The sequence below is a fragment of the Phaethon aethereus genome, assembly GCF_964289735.1.
Source record: "Phaethon aethereus genome assembly, chromosome: 19".
Lineage (NCBI taxonomy): Eukaryota > Metazoa > Chordata > Aves > Phaethontiformes > Phaethontidae > Phaethon > Phaethon aethereus.
The window spans coordinates 8049471-8062336 of record NC_138595.1 but is presented as its reverse complement, the minus strand read 5'-3'; positions in this window follow the sequence as shown (position 1 = coordinate 8062336).

Sequence of the window (12866 nt, the reverse complement as noted above, 5' to 3'; positions counted from 1 at the left end):
AATCCTAACAAGACAGCCAGATGAACAGCAGCTTTGTCATTGAGCTCACTGAGCCCAGGATTCCATCCTGTGAATTTTGTGTCCTTTTTTTGAAGAATACGTATCTTTTCATCCAGCCATTTCATGAGTTTGTCCTAACAGCTCTGTTAACAAATGCTTTGTATTGTTTCTTAGGGAGTTTTGTTTTCTCTTATCTAGTATATCATCAATCATCATTATTATCATCAATTTGCTTCTTAGTTTTCTAGCTTGATCTGTAGGCATTTTCCAATAGTACATGTATTTTCCACATTGATCTTTGTCTTTTCACAGAATTTCTGTATTAAATGGATACTTCCAAGCTGTTTTTAAATGACATGACATGTTAGGATAAAACCCACACAATACTGTGTGTTTGTAATGCACATGTCCTGAGAGACCAGAACCCTCTCTGCTTAGTCTATAAAACAAATCCACAGAGGAATTAAGGGAGACATACATCTTGGCTTTAAAGGTCTGCTTGCTTCTGCAACTGCCTCCAAATTATAGAAAGGCTCCAGACTGGAGAGGGGAGGGAGGGAAGGGGGGAATAACATAAGGACTGAAAAAGAAAGGCTTGAATTTAATTGCCCTAAAAATTTCAATCATTCAATCTGGTAATTAGAGAGCTGGCTGATTCAGAAGGCAATTTCATTTGAAAAAAAAAAAAAAGAACCCAACAAGATAATTGATGCTAAGTGAATATTTTACCTGAAATATTAAATACCAAACTTAAGTCTGCCTCCAGGGCCTTTTCTGCTACCCCTTTTTGATCTGTCTTTCTACTTCTTTGTATTTTCCTCTCACATGACTCAACAGAACAGGACACTCCTTCAGAGAATCAGATTGTCACAGGAACAGTTTTATTTGAACTCTCTGTGCTGCGAAGGAGACAATATAGTGATTTATTAGTAAAGAAAATAATAATAGGAAGTCTCCTGAGAGCCAGCCTGGCTGCAAGTCTCAGTGAGATTTTCCAGTGTTGAGTCTCTGGGTCTGCCTGGCCACAAGCAAGGTTTGATGTCCTACCAAGGGTAACAGCTTTCTTTATGAGCTTAACAATACTTACTAGAATATTTCATGTTTAATTCTGGACTCGCTGATGCTGCAAAATGATACTTAAAGGTAGATCTCTGCAGTCATGCAGGGCACTGTGGATGTCAGTGTCACAGGGGTCTGATTGCACAGATCTCTTCGCAGGTTGGAGAGCAGAGCTGGTTTATCACATACTGTTCAGAAGAAAGTAACTGCTAATTCTCTAATGTTTTGTAGCCTAATGAACAAGAACAGCATCTCATACACATCTTAAAGGAATGTTGCGTGCCTGGAAATTAAGTAGATAATTTTTTATACTACATTTATAGATGGAGAAATGATAAAGAAAATGCCATGTGACACACATTGGAATCTGATATCATGCGCTGTTCTATCTGCTCATCTGTGCACCTTTTTCACAAAAAATGCTACACTCTATTCCTGCTAGCATTATTCAATTTTAATCTTAAAGCACCTTAAGTGAGACTCCACATCTACTACTGCTCAGGAAGGCCACCTCAAATGTATTCAGGTGCCTTTACAGCTTCTGTCTTTGAGACTGATCGTGAAAATGTTTCTGATCTGTACAAACTTCATTGTCTAAAAAGATGCAGATGACAGGTCTTAGTGACAATCCTTGTAGTGATATGGGATGCCAGATGGGATGCCAAATGGAACGTGGCCTCTTCTTCTGGTTTGGTGGGGACAGAAAAAAGCCACTAATGCCAAACATGTTACATAAGAAATGTGTAATAAGTACCTTTGTAAGTATTCCAGCTATTGCAGACTGAGTTTTGAGACCAACTTCATACCACAACATTACACTTCTTCTGCACACAGATAGTTTTCCTTCATGTCTTTGAGTGGCGTGCCTTCAAACGAAGACATGTGACAGTTAATCATATTTGGGAACTGAAACCTTCCATATCCTGCCAATAGGTAGGGACAATCCCCAAACCTTTAGAAGAGATGCCTCCCAGCCTTCATACCAAAGGACTCCACTTTTTGTGCACTGACCAGGCTTGATCTTTCTGTCTGATATCTAATTTGGTGCTCAGGGTCCTTATTTAAAAATAGAACGCATGTGAGCCCCATCCTGGCACTCTGCACTCTGGCAAAATGTACCTCGTGGAATTGCCAACTACTACGGTTCTCTAGCCATGTCATCTGTTTTCTCATTGCTATGTGCTCCTAATGCAGATGTTAATTTATTCTACAGGTGGGGAACAGATATATGCAGTGATTTATCCAAATGTAAATAGGAATTAAAAGCAAAGCAGCAAACTGAAGCATTGTCTTGCAAGTCCTTGCAGGTGTGCAAAACATGGATCAGGAGTATAGACCAAGCACCTGTAAGCAGGCACTAAAGTGAGAACACCAGCTTATTCCAGCAAAGCCACCAGCAAGAACTACCAAGCCGAGGTGGATTTCAAGCCCTCCAGAAAAAATTAGCAACTTCCCTTGAACCAGCCACTATTCCTTAATCACCTTAAATTAATGAGGAGCCCCCCTTCTTTTCAGAGCCATGACAATTCCCTTTTCCTTTCTCCCTTGAGTATTTTTCTTAGCAGCTGATGAAGTTCTCGATACAGATGACAGGTTACACAGTGCCACTCAGAAAGCCCATTGGCTAAGCTTGGTCTGCTTACTGTATTTTGGAGCCTGGCAACAAGGCGAGTCTCAGGAAAGTTAGTCTTATGTTCACTCTGAGCTCCCACAGTTCAGGTACAGAAAAGAAAGAGTTATTACAGATACCTCTACAGAATTTTAAATAAATTAAACAGTGCAAATCCCACTGAGAATCTTCTCTCTCTGTTGAGCGGAGACACACACCCCTATTTGGAAACAGCCAGGGCTGCTGTAACTGTTAATTAAGTTCTGTGCATTTGTTGTTCAGGACACTGAATCCAAACCTCCTTCTCTGACTTACCCCTCCCTCTCCGAGAATTCATAGCCACTATCTAATCTGACAAAAACTGCGCTCTCTTTTATACTTGGAGGTCACTTTATGTTACAGTGTGTTGCATTATGTCAAAAGGCATAACACAACATAATGAAAAACAGACTAATATAACTCAACCTGACATCAATGACATAATATGATGTGGCTACTGAGAAATGCACTGTTGTCATTGCTTTGTGTTTTCATCTGATACCTACTTGCTATTCCAGCATGGGGCATTTGTTGCAAAATTTGGAGAGGGTGGTTATGGACTAAGCATGCCCGATTCTGCTGTGGGTCCCATCATTTTTGCACTGAGATCACTTTGTTGGTTTTGCCGAGATTCCTCCTGATTTACTCTAGCAAGAATCAGGCTCTAAAAAATCATCACATAAAATGCAATTACATTAGGAAAGCCATCAAGTTGGAAAATGCAGCTCCTGGGAGTAAGGAAATGACAACACTGTTATAGTCCCTGTAACCTTAGCTCTGCCCTCTTGGGTAGTAAATGAGCCTGTACTATTTTCCTGCAGGATGTCATTTCATTTTGTAGAACTGTGTAGCAAAGCAGCTGTTCAATATTTCTCTTAACTTCATCATGTAGTCTGTGGTCCCATATCTCATTTGCTGCACGTCAACCAAATCCTTTTGTGGGTTAGGTACTTTTCTTCTTCCTGTTTTTATTTGCTTTTGTATTGTTCTAATTACCATAGTATATGTGTATTTCAAAACCAAGGCTGAATCTTTCTTCTCAACACACCCGCAAAGTTGAAACACACTGTTATTCCTTCCTTGTTCGATAGACAGAGAACAGAAGCACAAAACTGTATCTTGCTACAGGCCCAACGGGGAGTCTGTTTTAGGCAAGGCTAGAATGCAAGGCAGCAAAATCCCAGCTTTTTGCATTAATTCTTTATTTTTTATTCCCTGCCTACTTTACACTGCCCAGTTCCCCCGTGGAAAAAGCAGACATGAGCCTTACTTCTGAAAACCTCAAACAATAATCATAAATGAAGATGATGTTCTGGTGATGTTACGAATCCCTATGCAACAGCTCTGCCTTGTTCTCCATCCAGCAGAACCAAAACAGAAGATCCAACAGTAAATAAAATAATTGAGCTGTTGGATTTTAATGAAATCTACTGTCATTTCCAGTAGAGTTTTACAGATGAAATAATAAAAAAAAACCATTTCTAGCCACTTCTCCTGTCTAACACAAGCCATAGCATCTTATATATCAGTTGCTGTATCAGGCTCATGTCTTCTGGTTGAGCTAGAACATATTTTAAAATGTTGTTGTTGTTGCTGTTGTTGTTATTATCATCACTGAATGCTGATAGTAGTTGGCCAAGCCAACTCAAGCCATGGCATCCTCAGTGACAGAATTCAGCCCCCATTGACTTTGAGATAGTCTGGTTAGTGGACTTGTCCTCACTGTTCTGCACTTTGTCACACCTGCAGTTTAGTATATCCTCCACACCCACCTTGGACTGCTTGGACATACAAGAGGTGTCATCTGTACATGAATGACTTGGGAGCAGTGGGACACTGGAAGCAGTGGGACAGATCACAACATTTTTGCTGCAAGATAGGATTTGATGAGAAAGTAATTAGTTTCTGCTGACAATGCTTGTTCTTTCTGGCAGCAAGATACCCTGCTGAGAAGTTAGGGTTTAACAAAGCAGAAGTAAAAGTCAGGAATTGAGAGAGGCTGGAGAAAAGCTAAAGAGCTCTGTGAAAGCAGGTGAGGTTTAGACATCTGCTAACATTTTGGCCAAGTATCTTCACAGAAAGACTGGCTATATTCACATAAAACTTTCAAAGAACAGAGGAACCAGCCCACCACTTGACAAATGGTTCTCCCTGTCAGAAATTTTGCCTGAATGTTTCTGTCCTTTATTTAGCTTTAGATGAGGTCTACTGTGCCTTTTTCTGTTAGGTTATAAATCTACTTTTCTAAAATAATCTGATGCATCATAATTTCTCTTTGTACATACATACATGCATAATTTCTGAAAATGTTTGGAGTATGTATGGCATGGAGCTTCCTAAAATTTCAGGATATACAGCAGGAACTCTTCACCTAAAACCTAACTGTATCAGAATGTACTAAAATATAAGTTTTTACCTCCTCTGTCAAAAATCCAGTTTAGCAAAAGCCAATTCTGTTTGCAGAAAATAATATCTGAATATTGACCCAGTGGCTAAATTTATGCCAGGTATTTGTGGTTTAATTGCAGGTGAATCCCAGAGTATGTTAGATCATATCATACTGAGGTTTGGAGCCATTTACATTCCATTGCCGGTTACAACAGACATACAAGGGAACAGAAGGTAGGCAGCCATACTACCTCAGAGTACAGCACAGATTTTAGGCTATACCATCCATAAGAGCACTAGAACAAAGACTGCCAAATGAGGGACAACTCAAGAATTTAAGCGCAGTGAAAAATGCCAGCTGAAAGAGTCACTTTGGAAATTTTGAGTATAGTAGCTTGGCATTGCTTTGCAGATGTTGAAAGTAGGACATGGTAGTAGGGCCATATTCCACCAGAAGAGTAGCTGTTAAAGCTAGGAACCACAAAGGCATTTAACAACTCTTTGTAAATGTCACAAGTTCCTAATCCAATCCCTTGGCACTTTTCTGAAAAATCATTATGGGAGAATCACCACATGGCATGATAACAAACTCTCTGTTTGTACTAAAGAAATAACTCACACTCATAAACTTGGCTTAAAATGATGAGAAGGAGCACAGCACATAAGAAAGGTGCTGTATTCTGACCTCACAAACAATAGCACAAGTCCATTGTCACCTCAGACTGAGTGGGATTATCTGGGATTGACCATCATGTGGCTGAGGACAGAATCTGGCCCAATATAATTTTTCTTTGTAGCATTCGTGGAATCATAGAATGGTTCATGTTGGAAGGAAACTTTGAAGGTGATCTAGTCCATAATGCTGGAAACAGTCATTCCAGTGTAGTCCGGAACCTGCACGTGAAATGTGCAGGAGGGTGGACTGTAATGACAGTGGAGACTCAGTTCTCATACTGGGTGATGGCACATCCTGCCAGCATAGGAAGTCAAGGTGGGACCCAGCCTGGCCAGACAGCGAACACCTGTGAGATAAGCTGAGCACCTCATGTACCAACCTTCCGAAAACAAGCAGACACATTCATAATGATGGTTAAGCAACTTGAATCCTCAGACTGACTCACTTGGGACTTAGTTCCTAAATATTTTGGTGATGGTGGGTAGAACCTTACAGGCTGGGATTCTAAGCCATGTCTGAATGTCTTTGCTCCTGTCTTCATCAGTCTGTGGTAATCTTTACTCTGAACTGAGACTAATCAAGTTCTTTTAACTTAGGACCCCCCAAGCTATCCTTGTTCTGTTGGATGAATTATACTGTTGTGACATGTCTCGACCTGCTGTTTGACTCAGTTAACTAGCTAACCCATTTTACATTCCTGGCACTTCAAAACACAGACATTAGTTATGTATGCATGCGAGCCAACCCCAGTGTACTCAGAAATGCAACGCAAAATCCCATGGTAGTTTGAAAATACACAGTACAATCACTCAAACAGAAGGAAATGCAAATGCCACATTCAGAGATATTGTCATATTCCAATATATTCCATGTAAGTACCCTGAAATCATGAGTCAACACCCCAAAAGTCATGTTTCAGAGGTCAAAAAGTTTTAAAAATAATAATAAACTGCAAGAATTACATCTCAGGTCGGTTGAATCACTGCTTGAGGTACTAATCTTCCTTCCTTTTTTTTAACTATCCCTATCTTTAACTTAGCTTTTTAGTTGAAAAAATATGAAAGAAATCTGGGCCATGAATCCAATATCTTGGTCATACAGAGAGACTCCCTAAAGCGCAAAGTCAGATATCAAACCATGAGAACAGACAAAACTGAAACACTCTGGATGCACAGAGAGTTGAACTTGTGTAAGAAACAAATTTGACCTGCATTGCACCTTTCAGTAGAAATCAAGGCAAAGGCTTCTAGAAGCCAAAATATCTCCTGAAAGGAAGAACAGCAAACTGCTTATGGTACCTCCTTTGCTAGTTAGTCACAGGTCAGAGTATGCATGCGGTGATACTGTTCTAGACTGTTGTACCCTCTGCAGGCATGAAAGCTGCTCCCTCCTGAAGAAAACACGCAGGAGAGAACTGCTGTTGGCTCATCTCTTTCACTGAAACTCAGGCAGCTGTAATGTCAGCTAAAGCCAGGTTCCTACAAAGAGGTGAAACTAAGCATACAATCTATCCTCAAAATGAACTTGGGTCAGGCACTTCCATGATACTGCTCAGCATAATGGTGGGTGGACATCACGCGCTACCTCATTGAAAAAGTACAGAGCAATGCAGTGAGGAAAAGGTCCATTGTGAAGGGAGAAACATTGGGAATCCAAACTGGAAGACAATTTTTATTAGTAACTGTGGCTCCCGCCACAGCCTTACTTACTCCCCTTAGCCTAACTTCCGTGAACAAATGGCATACAGGTAATAGCAGCAACTGAAGAGGTAGGGCTACCACAACCTTCTACAGCAAGCCAAAAACTTAACAAGCTCCTCAGAAGATGGAATTAAGGAACAGCCACTTTTTTCTATTTTTTATTTTCTTATGAGTAATGCTTCCTCACGAATGACAGACATTGAACTCATGCTGTATTAGAAGGAAAAATGCATAATAATCCAGGAAATTCTCAGTGTGCACTTTCATATAAGGATGCCACTCAGAACTCATAGATCACATATATGTATCAGTCACAGAGAGCACAGAAGAAAACAAAGTCCCCCAGGAAAGATCCTGCTGTGAACTCCTAGCCTAAGGTTCTTCTCAAATATGCCAGGAAGGAAATCCAATTTTCATTAACCTCATTAAGCCAGACTCTTTTGCCTGCTGAGTGCATACTTCAGTGAGGCAGGTAAATGTACAGTCTGTTTAGACCCTATTTTCATCTACTGTTTAACGCGTTTGTACATGATCAAGTCCTCTTCACTCATTTAGCCATTGTAGTTGTACACTGTGAAGAAACTTAGGTACATAAATGCGGGTTAGTGAAAAGAGGTAATTTGTATTTTGGTATTTGTCAATGTGACATGAAAACAGTTAATATGCAAGGAGGCATCAGCTGCATGTCATTCTGTATTTTGCTTTTAGTATTTGTAATTTTTTTGTATAAGCAAACACACAAATATTCAAGGCTAATAGAAGTGCAGAGGGAAGTAACTTTGGCAAATCCAGTCATCACTCCACACTTGCGGCTCAGTCCTGGACAGTTTGCCTGCTTCTTACCAGTAAGCTGACAGATCTTGGAAGATAAGGACTCCCTGAAGACAAACTATGGGCAGATTACTCCTATGTTACCCTACTCCAGCTGTTAGGTCAAGGAATGTGTTATGTGTCCTGAGATTTCAGTAGGAGCTCTTGGATATTTGGGGTTTTTTTAATCAACTCACTTATCTACTTGACAGAACATATAATTTAAATTTCTCATGTATAAGATAGGATGTCTAAGTGTCCTGCAACATTAAGAGGCTAAAAAGAACCACCCCAGAGCTCTTCAAGTAGCTCTTTCTCAGTGTAAACCACGCTTGACTTCCTGATTTGTTTGAGAAAAAAGCCACTGAGTGTGTAGACGTCTTTTATCCCTCTTAGCCACAATTCCTTTGAGAAATCCAACAGTGAAGGTGGATACAATTATTGTAAATAATGTTGGATAGAACCCAGAGCAGGTGAAGGTAGGAGGATACAGCTCAACAAGAACAGAAGTGGTTTCTAATGAGAGAGGGAATATTTAACTCTCAGCATGGCTATTATCATGTCCTACGCATTAATTCAGCTGAGAAGTCTTGAAGTAGCAGAATGACTTTCTATTCACTAAAGTGGCAGGCACTGGCATGGTTGCCTTCATTTCAAGTCTTACAGTTAATACTTTCCTGATTCCTCAGTGAAGTATATGATGACTTAAACCCTGCAAGGCACTGGGCACCTAACAAGGTCTCAAAACTTGCACTGAAGGCAAATATTCAAGTCTAGTCCATACAAAGCAGCACTTATTTAACTTTCAGTTTTATTTTGATTATTTACTCTATTTTTGCTAGAATTTTGGGACAGGATTTATCTTCTTGAAAAATAAGCTCTAATAATTCTAGGAATGCTGTGAACTCTTCAGCCAAGGAACACCCATGGATGGACAGTTTCTTAAACCTTCCCCTACAGTTCTCCTGGAACTGCCTGCTTTTCCCCGAACTGTCCATTTTGCTGGTGAGCAACCAGCACATGAGCTGGTGTAATGGTTTACTTTAAAATCCAGAGGTCTTTTTCTATCTTTCTTTAAATCCCTGTTTCTTCACTGTTCTTTAATTTTCTAGACATTCCTGACTTCTGCACAGGTGGAGGTCACTAGTCCTTCCAGCCAAAACGTGAATAACTTCCTTTTCTTCTTTCCCTACTGATGCAAGGACTGCAGAGCAGGATTATTGTGCTGTTTATGAGGATCTCTATTCACACTACTTCCCAGACCTAGAGCTGACCGACAACAAAAAGAAGGAAAAGGGTGAGGGGGATTATTTCCATGCTGACAGAAATACCCATGAATAACTTATTTGGTCGTGGCACTCTAAGGCCTCCATCTCCATATAGGAACTTTGCATTCCCAGACCCACTAAAATCCTGGAAGTTTGAAGTTGAATCCTGTTACAATTATATTCAGAAGTTACTCTTTAAGTCAAATACAGCCTGAGTATTTGGTTCCCTGAAGAATCTAACTATAAATCATATATCATTATGACATCTCCCATATCACAGAAGCAGCAAAAACTTCCCACACTCCTTTTTCTGTATATTTTTCTTGTCACTTGTCTTACACATACATTTGCAGCTCATTGTGGCAGTAACTGTTACTTGTTCTGTAGTTACACAGTACCTAACACAATGGAATCTGAGCCCACAACCACACATCCTAGGTGACTATTGCAAGGCTGATAAATAAGTAACTGCAATGAGCACTAAAAGCTGCTTTTAGGCAGCATACTACTGAAAATGAGAGCAAAATTCAGGGAAGGGCTGAGTGCCTGCAGTTCTCATCGACTCCAGCCCAGGCTGTGGTAGCTCAGCAGCTCTCAGCATCTGTGAGGATTTATTCTGCAGCATGTTTGCTTTTGCCTCCAGCGTGCAATGTAAGGAAGCCAGTAGTGTGACTGAAAACCACAGCTCCAGCCACTTCTCCCCTCAGTGTTGAGTGAGAGAGTGAAAGCTTGCAGACTAGCCGTTACCTTTCTCATGTGGGTGTTGCAGCGGGAATAAAAACAAAACATGGAGCTGAATTTATTTCTAGCCAACGGAAATTTCATATTGAGGGTTACAGGCATCCTGTGCCTCTTAAAAGCAAGTAATAAAATGCTGCTCTCAATTACAAATTGTATTTACATTTTAAACCCCCATATGGTTTGGTGAGGTAGAGGGAGGTTTCAAATGCATTAGCAGCAGCACTGTGCTGTGATTAGTTACAATTTTTCACTCTTTGTAATGAACAATTAATGCCTCCACCTTTTTTTTTTCCTGTCTTGCAAACTAACCCTGTGGCTATGCCAGGTCAATAGCAGACAAGACACAACTCCTGCCTAATGCTATGAACCAAACCAAGCAAATGCATTGAAATGACCATCTCTAAAAAGCCTCCTGTAACAGGATTCACACGCTAAGTATAAATTCAATGAAAATTGATTTTTTAATGTAACTTCCTAGGCTAAATTTTTCAAAATGTAGGAACATTTAAGAGGGAAATGCAAAAACACATGCAAATGTGCACAGCTTCATCTTCCTGTGATATAAAAGTCAAATTCCCTTCTCTCTGTCCTCAAGCAGTGATAAAGGCAAAGCATTCATTGTCTTAAATGATGCACAGGTCTTATGGCAGGCCCTTGGCTTTTGCAGAGCCCGGATGTGTGTCACTCAGTGTCAGCTGTTCTGCTGAAAACATGAATTCAGGCACAGTTCTGAACAGAGATGTTCAACATTGCCTAGAAGGCCTCAAATATTTACACAGACTCTCTACTCAACATTTTAGAAAACCTGCTCCAGATCACTGCTCTGACAATGTTTTTCCTCTTTAACCAGGCTAAGCTTATATAGCAGATCATCTCTAAAGATCCTGGACACTACCTACCATTTGATGTCATGAGGGGCCTTCTCGGAAGTCCGTATTAGCAACAATGTCAAAAGGTGTTTTCATATAAGGAGATGTTTTGTAGAAATAGTCTGTAGGTCCTGTTCAGCTTTATTCAAAATCTGACATGGATCTGATAGAACAAACCTGCTCTGAGCTTTGTGGGAGCTCCTGATGTGAATAGGAACGTTTCCTCTCTATGTTCATAAATGTACGTCCAACTCATTGATCCTGGTCAATAATACTTATTTTCACCTAATGATACTGAAGCAGCGTAAGACAATTTCACTGGGTATAAATGGGAGTGTCTTTATTAGCTATACAGTCAATCTGCAGTTCTATTGGGAATAGGTAAGGTCCCTGAAGGGAGCAAGGTCTAGAAGCATAACCTGCAAGAAAAAAATCAAAAGGAATCAGGAGAGAACTCAATAACAATGCTGTGATATAGAGAACAGATGGTCATCTCTCATTCCATGGGGGTCATTAATGACAGGTAAGAAGCGATAGGTTCAGATTGCAACATGGGAGATTTTAAGTTAGGTGCTAAGAACAATTTCTGGCTGGAAGGAGAGACAAGCATGATTGCCCAGAGAGGGTGTGGAATTTGGAGGGTTTTGATAAACATTAGCTAGTGGTTTAGCAGTCTGATTCTGCTTTGGTAGCAACGATGCTCACACCCAGCTATTGCTGACCAAGCCTGAGGCCTCACAGGTGAGAGGATATTCCAGGCTGAAAGAGAGACAACCAGTGCAATAATTTACAGGCATGTATTTTCCTCAAATTTATCTCCAACATAGCAGTGACAGTTGCACTGGAAAAGGCTGGGCCAGATCCACTGTTAGTGTAAATCACCTTTGCAATCAGTTAGAGCTTGTGTCAGTTTACTGCAGCTAGCCTGCTTTGCGTTTATTTATAAATAATACATTTATGACACAATGGCTATAAATAGTATTTCATTAATTTTATTGCTTATTTAGATATTTCCCTACAGGGCTAATACAGAGTTACTGTTGTGTTACTATTTCAGCTTCTGTTTTTTCAAAAGTTTAGTTTGCAGCTAAACCATACAGTCTACTTGGAGCTGAGGCTAAGCTCAGCAGCTCAGCTTTGGATGAAGAGCACATTTGGTGTAATTAGATTTGTGGGTTTAGGTATTTTGGGTTTATTTTTTTAGTGTATAACAGTGTAATAAAAAGAAATGGCTGTAATTTATAGCCCAGCATTTGGCAAGTGGCTTGTCTGGTCTGGGATTATTTTTTTTAATGGCAGAATTTTAAAATTTAGGTTAGAATTTCAAAGAAGCTTAGTACCCACAACTAAGTGGGTAGATGTTCAGTGCTGCCAAGCTCAGGCATTCAAAAATCATGAATCAGGTATGAAAACACTAACGTTCACTTAAAATAAGAAGACAGATACACAAATTGACACGCGTATACCCACATGGATCTACAGGTACCTCTGAATAAGGCTAATGTTTAATTTTGTATTAAATCTTGATTTTGCATCAGTCTTGATGTAAATTTACTATATTATGCTTTCATATAGAATGTGATATTTGTGACATCGAAATGAATCTTATAAACAAAAACATTTTGATGTTTGATTAAGTATCGTCAAGGCAATAAAATTAAAAATATTTTTATTTTGCTTAGTAAGCAGCAATTTTCAGCGAGAACC